A 12,287-nucleotide genomic window follows, 5' to 3' on the forward strand; every position below is an offset into this window, starting at 1 on the left:
CTTGAAATTTAACCATCATTTTACTTTCATAGGATCCCTCAGAAAGAACTTTGCCCCATGACAGCTAAAAATAATTCTAGAGGACAATGTAATCTCTCCCTGTAAAGTATGTCCTCGGGTTTAGGGACATCATTTAGGGGTTGATTATAATTAGTATATGGTTGAGGGTTAGGGGAGGAAGTTTATAAGCTCAGGGATCTTTTTGGAAAAAAAAGGAAAATTGGATGATAGAATAATAGATTGGTATTTTGAGTTATTATTTATAGATGATTACATTGGCATAGATTTTGGTATATGGATACAAAATTAAATTATATTGAATATTGTATGCATGCATGGTTCTACCTCTCTTTAAAACTTATTTTATGTATATATATTTACCATATTGCAGTGTACATTTCTACCTCTGATTAAGATACTTATATATTATTTATGTATTGATATATATTTACCATATTGCAATGTATACTTGTATATTGTTTACATTTGGAGGTCATTGTCCACATTTATTGCACAGTTGTTTATTTTCTTAGGCTTTTTTTTAATTAAAAATTTCCACCTCCTTCCCGCCTCCCTTTTTCCTCTCCCTCACCCCCCACCCCATATCCCACTCCCCTCCCCCTCCCTTTCCAATCCAAAGAGCAGTCAGGGTTCCCTGCCCTGTGGGCAGTCCAAGGTCCTCCCCACTCCATCCAGGTCTAGAAAGGTGAGCATCCAAACAGGCTAGGCTCCCACAAAGCCAGTACATGCAGTAGGATCAAAACCCAGTGCCATTGTCCTTGACTTCTCAACAGCCCTCATTGTCCACTGTGTTCAGAGAGTCCGGTTTTATCCCATGCTTTTTCAGTCCCAGTCCAGCTGACCTTGATTAGCTCCCAATAGATCAGCCCCACTGTCTCAGTGGGTGGGTACCCCCCTCGCGGTCTTGACTTCCTTGCTCATGTTCTCCCTCTTTCTGCTCCTCATTGGGACCTTGGGAGCTCAGACAAGTGCTCCAATGTGTGTCTCTGTCTCTGTCTCTGTCTCCATTCATCACCAGATTAAGGTTCTATGGTGATATGCAAGATATTCATTAGTATGGCTATAGGATCAGGCCATTTCAGGCTCTCTCTCCTCAGCTGCCCAAGGACCTAGTTGGGGACAACTCTCTGGACCCCTGGGAACCCCTCTAGAGTCAAGGCTCTTGCCAACCCTAAAATGGCTCCATTAATTAAGATATATACTTCCCTGCTCCCATATCCATCCTTCCTTTATTCCAACCATCCCATTCTCCCAAGCTCTCCATCCTCCCCTTCTCACTTGTCTCTCCCCATATCCCCTTACCCCCATCCCACCCACCCCCAAGTTCCCAATTTTTTCCCAGCAATCTTGTCTACTTCCAATAGCCAGGAGAATAACTATATGTTTTTCTTTGGGTTCACCTTCTTATTTTGCTTATCTAGTATCGTGAATTATAGGCTCAATGTCCTTTATTTATGGCTAAAAACCAATTATGAGTGAGTACATCCCATGTTCATCTTTTGGGTCTGGGTTACCTCACTCAGAATAGTGTTTTCTATTTCCATCCATTTGCATTAAGTTAGATAGGTATTAAGAATTGTAGATCAATAGTCATCTATGTTTTTCATATTTATAGTTAGACTAATCAGGTTCTTTAGATACATAGAGATTATATTCTGTCTAAATAATCTTCCACCTCTTGAAAGAGCTGTAGAAAGTGGTATTTAATCTAACTTAGTTCTGTGGTAGTGAGACACAATCGCTCCTGGCAACACCAATCTATTCCCCAGAGATTGTTGAGCACCAAAGACACTCCACTTGGAGCTTGTTTTCTTCTTGGCAAAACCGGCCTCTGGGCAAGGAACTGCCCATAACTCAATTACTGACAAAATACATAGTATCCGGAAATGGATAAGCAGAACTGTCAAATTTTGCCAAGACAGGGTAAGACGGTTTTGGAATTTTTTTTTGTGTTTTCAAAAATAATCTGTCAGTTATCCTAGACCTTAACCAAGTTGATTGCTTCAACGCTGCAAACGTGACTTTGAGTAATTGCCTACATAGCCAGTTGTCTCTGTGATTTGTTGCATGTTTTGGAAGTTGTTTGATTGTACTTCCTAATTACTCAGGTAACATTATTTCCCTTCTCAGATCTTCGATGGGGCTAAGGAATATATAAATATAGTTACTTTCCTCACATGACTTGCCCAAGTTATTTATTATATAAGACTTAAGCTAGTTAGAATAGGATATTTGTTCTTATTGTATATAATTTCGTAGTAGGTTTAGAACTCTCTTACTTAAACAAAAGGGGGAGGTGCTGTGGGAGCTCCTTCCACTCCTTCAGCCAATAGTCATTGAGATATCAGCCCACTGGGGTGTGGTCTCTCTCTCTCTCTCTCTCTCTCTCTCTCTCTCTCTCTCTCTCTCTCCCTTTAAAAAGCAGTGGCAGCCCTCCACTATCTCTCTTGCTCCAGTGACTAGATTCCTTTCCTGGCTATCATGTAGGACTGTGTTCTGTAAGTTTTTCCCCTCAAATAAATAACCCTTTCAATCCAAACTAGTGTGGGATTGTTTCGTGCATTAATTAGAGGACCCCCTTTTATGTTTTAAGCCTTGCTTTTTATCTCTATCACTGAACAAAGACACATTACCAATAATCTTGAGAGAACATACTCAGCTGGAGTCACTAGTGGAGCAGACTGGACTTGTTCTCCTAGGTCATCCAGCCTTGGAAGGTAGAAACTTGTCTTTCTCCCCCTTGTATTCATGGGAGTTGGAGATCCTTGTAGATGTGAGGCATGTTGCAGGTCTCCAGGACTTATTACCCATAGGAATCAAGGAATTTAGAATTCATTCTGATGTCAGTCAGGAATGTTGAAGAGGCCATACCCTCTGTGTGTGTGTGTGTATGTGTGTATGTGTGTCTGACCATAACCAAATTTAGTAGAATCTGATTCACATATCTGTACACAGGATGTGAGATTATTTCCAAAGAGGGGGACCCTCAGAATGTGGGGAGGAGGGTGAGGAGATAGCAGGATGAATGGTGGCAGTCAGGTAGGGGGGATAGAGCTAGGCAATGTCTCTCTCTGTGTGTGTATCTGTGTGTGTATGCATGCATTCATGAGAAGAAGAAAGTTGTCTGAGCAGCAAAGCAGAGAGAAGTGTGGACCACCACTTTGTTCTCTATGGAAATAGGAAAGAATCTAATATTTGATTCGTCATTCTACCTGGACCAAAAAATCGCCCATAGATTGCACAACAGAGGCAGACTAAAGGAACAGCTGTACAGGTCATGAACCATCAGAGAAAAAGCTTTTTAGGAGATTTTAGACACATTGTTCTCATCAATTTCTTAAGGTGTGTTACCTTTGTGGCATCACTATAAGTTAGAACGCTTATGTTGGGGTACAGGAAAAATCTCTTTCCGTTATAAGTAGTGAATATTACCTGGTTGTCACTGGGGAATAAAAACCAGTGTGTACATACCTTTACTTCTGATAATGAGGAGGGCAGAATTCAAACAGAATAGGCACCAGGGAACATCCACGGAGATGTGAAGATCTGGAGCAAGCCCTGCCTACAATGGGCGAACAGGTTTGGAGAGCTTAAGTAACTTGTGAAAAGATGGATGTGGACTAAAGCAGTGAAGATGGTCTTGTGGACTTCCAGATTCCTTGCAACACCTGGCTCTATAGTCAACTGATAACTGCCATATTATCTATGTAACCCTCTGGACATCCTATTAGTTTCAGAGTTGCAAGGTTAGACCTGAACTAAAGCAGAAAAATGGAAGTGTAGGTTCTTGTCATCAGGAGATTCCCTGAAGATCTCCTTCCCTTCACAGCATCAATTCTTCCAAGTTCTATAGCTAAATTCCTTCAATCCTAACTACAACATGTGCTTTCCTGGAACTCTAGTCTGCAATTCATCTTGTAGAAGGCAGACTTCCTGAACTCTGTGGTCATCAAACATATGCTTTTCTCCACCAATCAACCCCAGATTAACCCCTTCTCTCTGGAATTCCCCTAACTCTGCTTAAAAGAAGCTTGTGGCCTTCCTTGGGTGTCACCAAGACCCTCCCTCATGTTGAAAATAATAAAGAAATATTTTTATTGCACACATGGCTGTTGGTCTACTTTAGGGGATTCTCTCAGAGCCTAATAATTCTGGACATCATTTTGTTTTGTTTTGTTTTTTGAACCAGAGTTCCTCTGTATAAAGCTCTAGGTGTCCTGGAACTCACTCTGTAGAGCAGGCTGGCCTTGAACTCACAGAGATATGCCTACCTCTTCCTCCCATGTGTTGGGAGTAAAGGCCTGTGCCACTATCGTCTGACATCTAAACATCAATTTTAAAAATTCATGAGATCCACATTCATTTTTTTCAACATGAAAGTATTTCTTTTCTTTTATAAAACAGTATCTTGTAGCTCAGAGGGCCTCTATCTTGCTGTAAAGCAGAGGGTGACATTCAACATTTGAAATTCCTGCCTCCATCTGTATGGTGCTGATTTCTTGTGCTATCCTAGTTTATTGCTATGGTTGGGATGCATTCCAGGGTTTTCTGAATACTAGCCAAGCACTATAACAATTAGACCACACTCACAGTGTAGGGTAAAAGGGCCAAAGAAAGAACACCCCGACCCCCTCTTGACTCCAAGACCAAAACCTAAGGAAAATCACTCTGACCTTGAATTGACCCTGATACCAGGGCCAAGGAAAAAACTCTCTGACCCTGATTTGACTCCAAACCAAGATCAGGGCCAAGTAACAGAATCCCACAATCACTAAGTTTGACCCAAGTTCAGGCCACAAAAAATCCCACCAATTCCAGGCTACCCTAGAAAGCTCCACCCCTCTTCCCGCACTCCAAGATACTCTATATAAATACTGCCTTCTTTTCAGTTCCTTGCTGCTTCTCACCTAACCAGAGGCACCCACCCTCCTGCTTTTTTTCTCCCTGCCAGTAAATCTTGTTTGTGAAGTGTGTTTTTCAGTGTGACTTTGTGGTATTCTTTGGCTCCTCAAGGCCAGGATACACTTCTCTTCAGAGCTGTAACACTTACATTGTGGAGAACTTTCCCCCACCATAAGAGAGCTGTAACACTTCTATTGGGGCATCCCTTCCCTTCAGAGCTGTAACACTTTCACACAGTCCCTAAAAATGGGAGTTTGCATATCAACTTGATACTTTAATTTTGCTGAAAACAACCAAATTTATTTCAAACAACAGCCAACCAGAAACAGAAGATCAGTGAAATGGCTTCAAAAGCAACATGGACATAAGTTGTAATGACCAGAGGAAGACCCCCCTGGCAGTGGGGCCATCCAAGTTCAGTACACGTGAAGCTTTAGGACAGGCTGAGCTTTTCCAGAAGGTACTCAGCCAAGTCATTCTCTGGGGCCCCCCTCTGGCACAAGTTGGTCAGATATTGGCTCACTTCCTTCAGAACTTGGACCTGCTGATTCAGACAGCTTTGCTCCAGGATGTTGCAGAGTTAGGAGTTGCCTTTGCCCTTGGCCAATGCATGCAGGTTCAGCAGGCTCTGACTGACAGTCATCTCCATGTGGAAGGCATACTTCATAGCATGAATGTCCTCATGCCAATTGTTGAGGTCTGGTCCCGAGATGTCAAGAAGGACGATGCAGCCTCTACACTGATTCTGCAAGAACACAAACATCTAGGCAAGGGCCGTGCAGTCGTGTGACTTGCTCAAGAAGAAACTCTTCAAGTTCCGTTGGCCCACATCATCACGGTCAAAGTAGAAGGTCATAGATAAGTACACAGAGGAGGCAGAGAGTTTCAGCTAAATATAGGTATTGACAGCGTCCTCACAGTCATGGTTATAGTTCTGTCCCACTTGTGAGGATGCTTCAGCCATGGCGGGCGCTTGAACACCACAACAGTCTCAGCAACTTCTGTACCTGATCAGAGGGACAGGATGGTGTGAACATGCACAGTCCCTGAGTCCCTCAGAAGACAGGAAGTCCCCAGTGGAGCTCAACAGAGAAGCCTCTGGAAGCTCTGAGGAAAGCCCGAAGTGACAGGGGAAATGACTATTGGCACCTGATGATGAAGTCGTTTTGACTCCAGGGCTTAGAGTGGGGAGGGGGAGGGTCAAGAGCTATGATTTGCATAGCAGCAGGGTCTGCTGGTCCCTGACTGACATAAGCTATAACATGATTGGAGGAAAGGCTACTTGTTTTTGGGGTTTTCTATCCTGCCCCTTATCCCACAACTGTTTAACCCCAAAGAAAATCACACATAGGTCTCCATAAATTATGAGCTACTTGGCCCATTAGCTCTAGCTTCTCACTGGCTAACTCTCACATCTTGAGTAACTCATTTTTCTGATCTATGTTAGCCATTTGGCTCAGTACCTTTTTTTCAGTGGGGCAGATCACATCCTGCTGCTTTGGTGATCTGGGCAGGAGTGGGAGGAATCAACTTCCTCCTTCCCAGAATTCTCCTGTTCTCATTACATCATTTCTACTTCCTGTCTGGTTTTCCTGCCTATATTTCCTACCTGTCCAATTAGAGTTTATTTATAAAATAATTGACAGAATACAGACAATTCTCCCACACCACTTCCTCCTCTTAAAAAAAACAAAGGAAAATATCCATAGTCCATTGTTTTGGCATGTGGGCATAGTATTCCAGGCTACTTCCAGCAGGTTGGGGCATTGATAATGTTATGGGGCCCAAAGGAAAATTTAGAGTTATGATCAAGTCCTGACTGAAGTATCCTGTGAGTCTTGATTATCTCAGGCAGCAGTCTTGAACCTGTTCTGGATGAAGAACTCAGACATCTGGGCCATCTATTCCTGCCGAAGATTTCTCAGGTGGTCTTCCTTGATCAAACTGGATTTTTCTTAACTCTGAATAAATCCACAGCCCCTCATTTTCTGTGGACACAGAAGCAAAATCCCTTTTCCAAAGTAACATACCTTTTGACTTCAATTTTGAAACCAAGGTATTTTCAAAATACCTATCTTGGATTAATCCTGCAGCATTTATAAGCAAATATCTTTTAGCAGCTGTTGCTCCTTCCTCAGCATTCAAACAATTCAAAGAGAGCATAATAACATACAGTATCAAGATTCTCTGTGTATTTTCTATGTTTACATGGCTTTATTTTAACCTCTATTTATTTTTTTTACTTTTAACTTTTGGCTTTTTGGGACAGGTTTTCTGTATATCTTTGTCCTGGAATTCCCTCTGTAAACCAGGCTATCTATGAACTTACAGAGATCGGTCTGTCTCTGCCTTTCAGGCTACTTTCTTTCTTTCTTTTTTTCTTTTTTCTTTTTTAACTCTGAGAACTTTAACTTTTAGCTTGAATATATTTTTAACACACTGTAAACCATTTAGAGGTTTTCTTTCACTTTAAATCTCTCTTTACTGTATATCTATCTTTTTTGTGACCACATGAGCCTTTAATTCACTCAGCAATCATGGCTGAGGTACTGGCTGGAGCCATGTTTATTGTGCTTAAAGTACCTTCTCAGGAAGCAAGCTGCAACATTGTGTCCATAGCTCCACAGTCTGGATTGCCTGTTTGAAATAGTTAAAGTTTTCCCTGGCAGGAGCGCCCAGAAAACCAACATTTTAAAACAACGCCCTTTTGCTACAGCTGAAAACCGAAATGGTTTACTCTAGTTTTTACCAAGGTTTCTCAGGCTTTTTGTGGATGCAGTTATCCACGTGGGCGCCATTCTGTAACACGATCGGGTGCTAGGCTGCTTGTTTTTGGGATTTTCTGTCCTGCCCTTCATCACACAACTGTTTAGCCCCAAAGAAAATCACACATAGGTCTCCATAAATTATAAGCTGATTGGCCCATTAGCTCTAGCCTCTCACTGGCTAACTCTCCCAACTCGATTAACTCATTTTTTCTGATCTATGTTAACCATTTGGCTCAGTACCTTTTTCAGTGGGGCAGATCACATCCTGCTGCTTCGGTGATCTGGGCAGGAGTGGGAGGAGTCAACTTCCTCCTTTCCAGAATTCTCCTATTCTCATTACATCATTTCTACTTCCTTTCTTGTTTTCCTACCTATATTTCCTACCTGTCCAATCAGAGTTTATTTATAAAATGATTGACAGAATACAGACAATTCTCCTGTACCACTTCCTCCTCTTTAAAAAAACAAAGGAAAATATCCATAGCCCACTTTTTGGAAATGTGGGCATAGTATTCCAGGCTACTTCCTGCTGGTTGGGGGCACTGATAATCTTATGGGGACCTAAAGAAAATTTAGAGTTAAAATCAGGTCCTGATTGGTGTATCCCGTGAGTCTCAATCATGTCAGGCAGCAGTCTTAAATCTATTCTGGATATAGAACTCTGATATTGGGCCATCTGTTTCTACCGGAGATTTCTCAGATGGTCTTCCTTGACCGAACCTGATTTTTCTTAATTCAGAATGAATCCACAGTCCTTCATTTCCTGTGGAAACAAAAGAAAAATCTCTTCTTCAAAGTAGCATACCTTTTGATTTCAATTTTGAAGTCAAGGTATTTTCAAAATATCTATCTTGGATTAGTTCAGCAAATATTTATAAGCAAATATCTTTTAGCAGCTGTTGCTCCTTCCTCAGCATTCAGACAATTCAAAGAGAACATAATAGCATACAGTATCAAGATTATCTGTGTACTTTCCATCTTTATGTGGCTTTACTTTAACCTCTATTTCTTTTATATTTATTTTTTGACTTTTTGAGACAGGTTCTCTGTATATCTTTGTTCTGAAATAACTCTGTACACCAGGCTGTCCTTGAACTCACAGGGATCCATCTGTCTCTGCCTCCCCAGTGTTGGGATTAAAGGTGTCTGCCACCACACCTTGAAGTCACAGAGGTCAATCTACCTCTGCCTCCCAAGTGTTGGGTTTAAAGGTGTGTAACACCACACCCAACTACTCTTTTTCTTTCTTTTTCTTTATATTTATTTTTTAAAGGACTTTAACCTTTAGTCTGCATATATTTTTAACACATAGTAAACCATTTAGAGGTTTTCTTTATCTTTGAATCCACCTTTACTGTACATCTCTCTCTTTTTCTGACCACATGAGCCTTTAATTAACTAAGCAATACGAATAGGATTGAAGCCATGTATTTGACAGCTAGATCCAGCCCATTCCTTAGCTTTTTGTGATTTCAGCCTCATGGCAGAGGTACTGACTGTAGCCATGTTTATCGCCACAGCTCTATGGCAGTTCAAGGTCCCTGCCAGCAAGCAAGCTGCAACAGTGTGTCCAAGACAACACTCAAGTTCTCTCTCTGTAGCCGACCCTCCTGCCTCAAAGAGTAAGAGTTTGCACTGGCAGGGCAGCCCAGAAAGCCAGCATTTTAAACCAGCACAGCCTTTTTCCTGTTACGACTGAAAACTGAAAAGCATGTGGTCAGCTTTTCATCAACACCATTTAAGTGTTTTGTGGCAGGACCTTTTAAAAGAGCTGCAAGGTTTTGCAGCTAAAGCTGAGTCAGGAAGCCTCTCTTAAATGAGAGCACTTGCTTGCCTCTAGCAAGCAGAGCAGACCTGGGAAATTGCTGCTACCAAGAAAACATGTTTTACTCTATTCTTTCCCAAGCTTTCTAAGGCTTTCTGTGGATGCAGCTATCCACGTGGGCGCCATTGTGTAACATTGAGAACCGAGTTGTTGGGGTTTATGTCCTGTCCAGTTCCCCACAGCTGGCAAGCCCCAGAGAAAATCACACAGAGATCTCCATAAGTTATAAAAGTGATTGGCCCATTAGCTCAGTCTTCTTAATAGCTCTTGTAGCATATATTAACCCATTATTCTTATCTATGTTAGCCACATGGCTCTGTACCTTTCTTAGCCAGGTACATCTTGCTTCTTCTGTGGTCTGAGCTGGACTGAGGGAAGAGCTTCCTTCTTCCTAGAATCCTCCTGTTCTCCCTGTCCCACCTCTACTTCCTGTCTCGTTTTCCCACCTACAATTCCTGCCTGACCAATCAGCGTTTATTTAAAACATGATTGACAGAATACAGATAATTCTCCCCCACCAGCTCTCCACTGAACTCAGGTTTTCTTGGCCCTTCCTTCTCCCCATTGCCCTGACTTGTGTCAGGGCCAGTAACCCCACAGTCCCCTACAGGCCTGAGCCCTTTCCAGTTGCGTTATGGCAGGCCCTTTCTCCTTAACCATCACCTCCCAGTCCAAACTCCACCACTGGCGGGGTACCTACCATACCTCTCCTTTTAAGGTCCCTTCTCTGTTCACATGCTGACAGTTGTCTTCTTGCCACCACACCAGTGGACCCTAATGTCCCTAAACCTGCCCTGCCATGTACTCCTCAAACAGTTAACTCCTAGGTCTCTGGAACCTCCATGGACAGGACCTCACACGGTAATCCTCACCACCCCCTCAGCTGCCAAGCTCTTGGGACACACATGCTGGTACCATCTCTCCAGGTTCAAGCAGACACCTACTCAGGACACTTGGTCTGTTCAGCAGACAGGACCTTCCACCCTCTGGTTCTCCAGGATGCCACAATGAAGGGCCATCTGCTCCTCATTCTGGGACACTCATCTTTAGTGATAATTCTTTTCCCAGACACCTGCCTTCTCATATCCCTCAAGGAACAGCTGCCTGCCTTTCCCGGGATGACAGTTCATGGGATGCCTTTCCAGCCACACCTCTCACTAAACGTGGACACCTGGCTCTCCCCTTCCCTGCGCCTTCCTGTGCCCCCAGGAAGTAGCCAGATTTGAGTCTACACCCTTTTTTCCGAAAGAGAGCCTAAATGTTTGTCATAATTACCACTCCAATTTTCTGTCACCCCTATATCCAAAGAGTCTGGAATGTCAAGTTGGGAGCATAGGCCCCTGCCCCTCGCATCTATCCCAGCCCCCAGGCTTGGTCTGGACTCCAAATCCCAGCAGGCCAGGTCCTGACCTCTCCCTGGGGGTGAGACCAGGACCACTCCCCAGGCTATTTAAGTGATTCCTCAAAAGAGGAATCAGTGGCCTCCCTTTCTTCCTCCCAGGGGTCACATTTCCGAGGCTTCCCAGTTCCCTCTCGGGACCACCCGAGAGACCAGAACTCCCATTAAAGCTGGAAATTTCTTAATTTGGCTTGTTTTGATTTGGCTTGATTGGGAATTTTGCATTGGCAGGGAGCTCGCGTTAGGAAATATTCCTAACACCTAGTAATTATCAAGGTATTTTACCGTCATCTTCTAGATATTGTTAGAGAAGTTAGAAAACTTTTGATATGTCTGAAATGATGATACTTGCTGGTCTCTTATGTTTTTCTCTAGAACCTATTATATAAGGGGATCAAGAGGATTCGAATTGGAAAGGAAGAAGTTAAACTGTCGTTATTTGCAGATGATATGATAGTATACATAAGCGACCCCAAAAACTCTACCAAAGAACTCCTACAACTGATAAACTCCTTTAGTGAGGTGGCAGGATACAAGATCAACTCCAAAAAAATCAGTTGCCCTCCTATAAGGATAAGGATGCAGAGAGGAAATTCAGAGAAGCATCACCTTTCACGATAGCCACAAAAAGCATAAAATATCTTGGGGTAACTCTGACCAAGGAAGTGAAAGATCTATTTGATTAGTGCCTACTATTATGTTGAACACTTTGTGGATACTTTCTGTTTTAAAACTTGCTATCAATTCTGCCAAATTCTTATTGAATTAAGTTTTTTTTCTCTGATTTTTCTATTGTTTTCTAGACTTTGTGTAATTCTTACGTGGAACTTCTCACTGACACTGTAACTTGATGGCTATATTTTTTTGAAGTGGGGTTTATTCTGTAGTCCAGACTGATCTCAAAGTTACAATCCTTCTGCTTTAAGTCTTCCAAGTGCTAGGATGACTAGTGTGTGCCACCATGTCATGCCTACTTTTGTCTTTTTTTCCCATTTACTAGTCTTCCTGATTGTTCTACTTCTGGAAATTTTTTCTCAGCTTTATCTTCCAACACTTCCGCAATGCTGATATATAATTATGACACTCTCCAACGTGCAGATTCCAATGGTTAAGGGCATGGTACCCAACAAGGTTTTCTTCACTTTAGATGCCAGGTCCCAAGCATCCATAGGATATTTAACCTTCAGATCAACTGACTTCACATTTGAGAATTTCAACAATCTCCTCGGGCTTGAAAATTCTCTAGAATAACTCATATAACCCATGTGAGGATTATGTGTATGGGAACAATTTTATTATTAGAGTCCCATAAAATCAATTCAGTCATAACTAACAAAATGAAAAGACCTATATAGGATGAGGTCTGGAATAG

General features: G+C 42.3%; 1 pseudogene; it reads right to left on the reverse strand.

Moving 5' to 3' along the window:
* Window positions 1–5,356: 5,356 nt before the first annotated feature.
* LOC142841694 (ferritin heavy polypeptide-like 17E) lies at window positions 5,357–5,887 on the reverse strand (annotated as a pseudogene).
* Between the last annotated feature and the right edge of the window lie 6,400 nt (window positions 5,888–12,287).

Source organism: Microtus pennsylvanicus, chromosome X, assembly GCF_037038515.1.
Source record: "Microtus pennsylvanicus isolate mMicPen1 chromosome X, mMicPen1.hap1, whole genome shotgun sequence".
NCBI classification, from domain to species: domain Eukaryota; kingdom Metazoa; phylum Chordata; class Mammalia; order Rodentia; family Cricetidae; genus Microtus; species Microtus pennsylvanicus.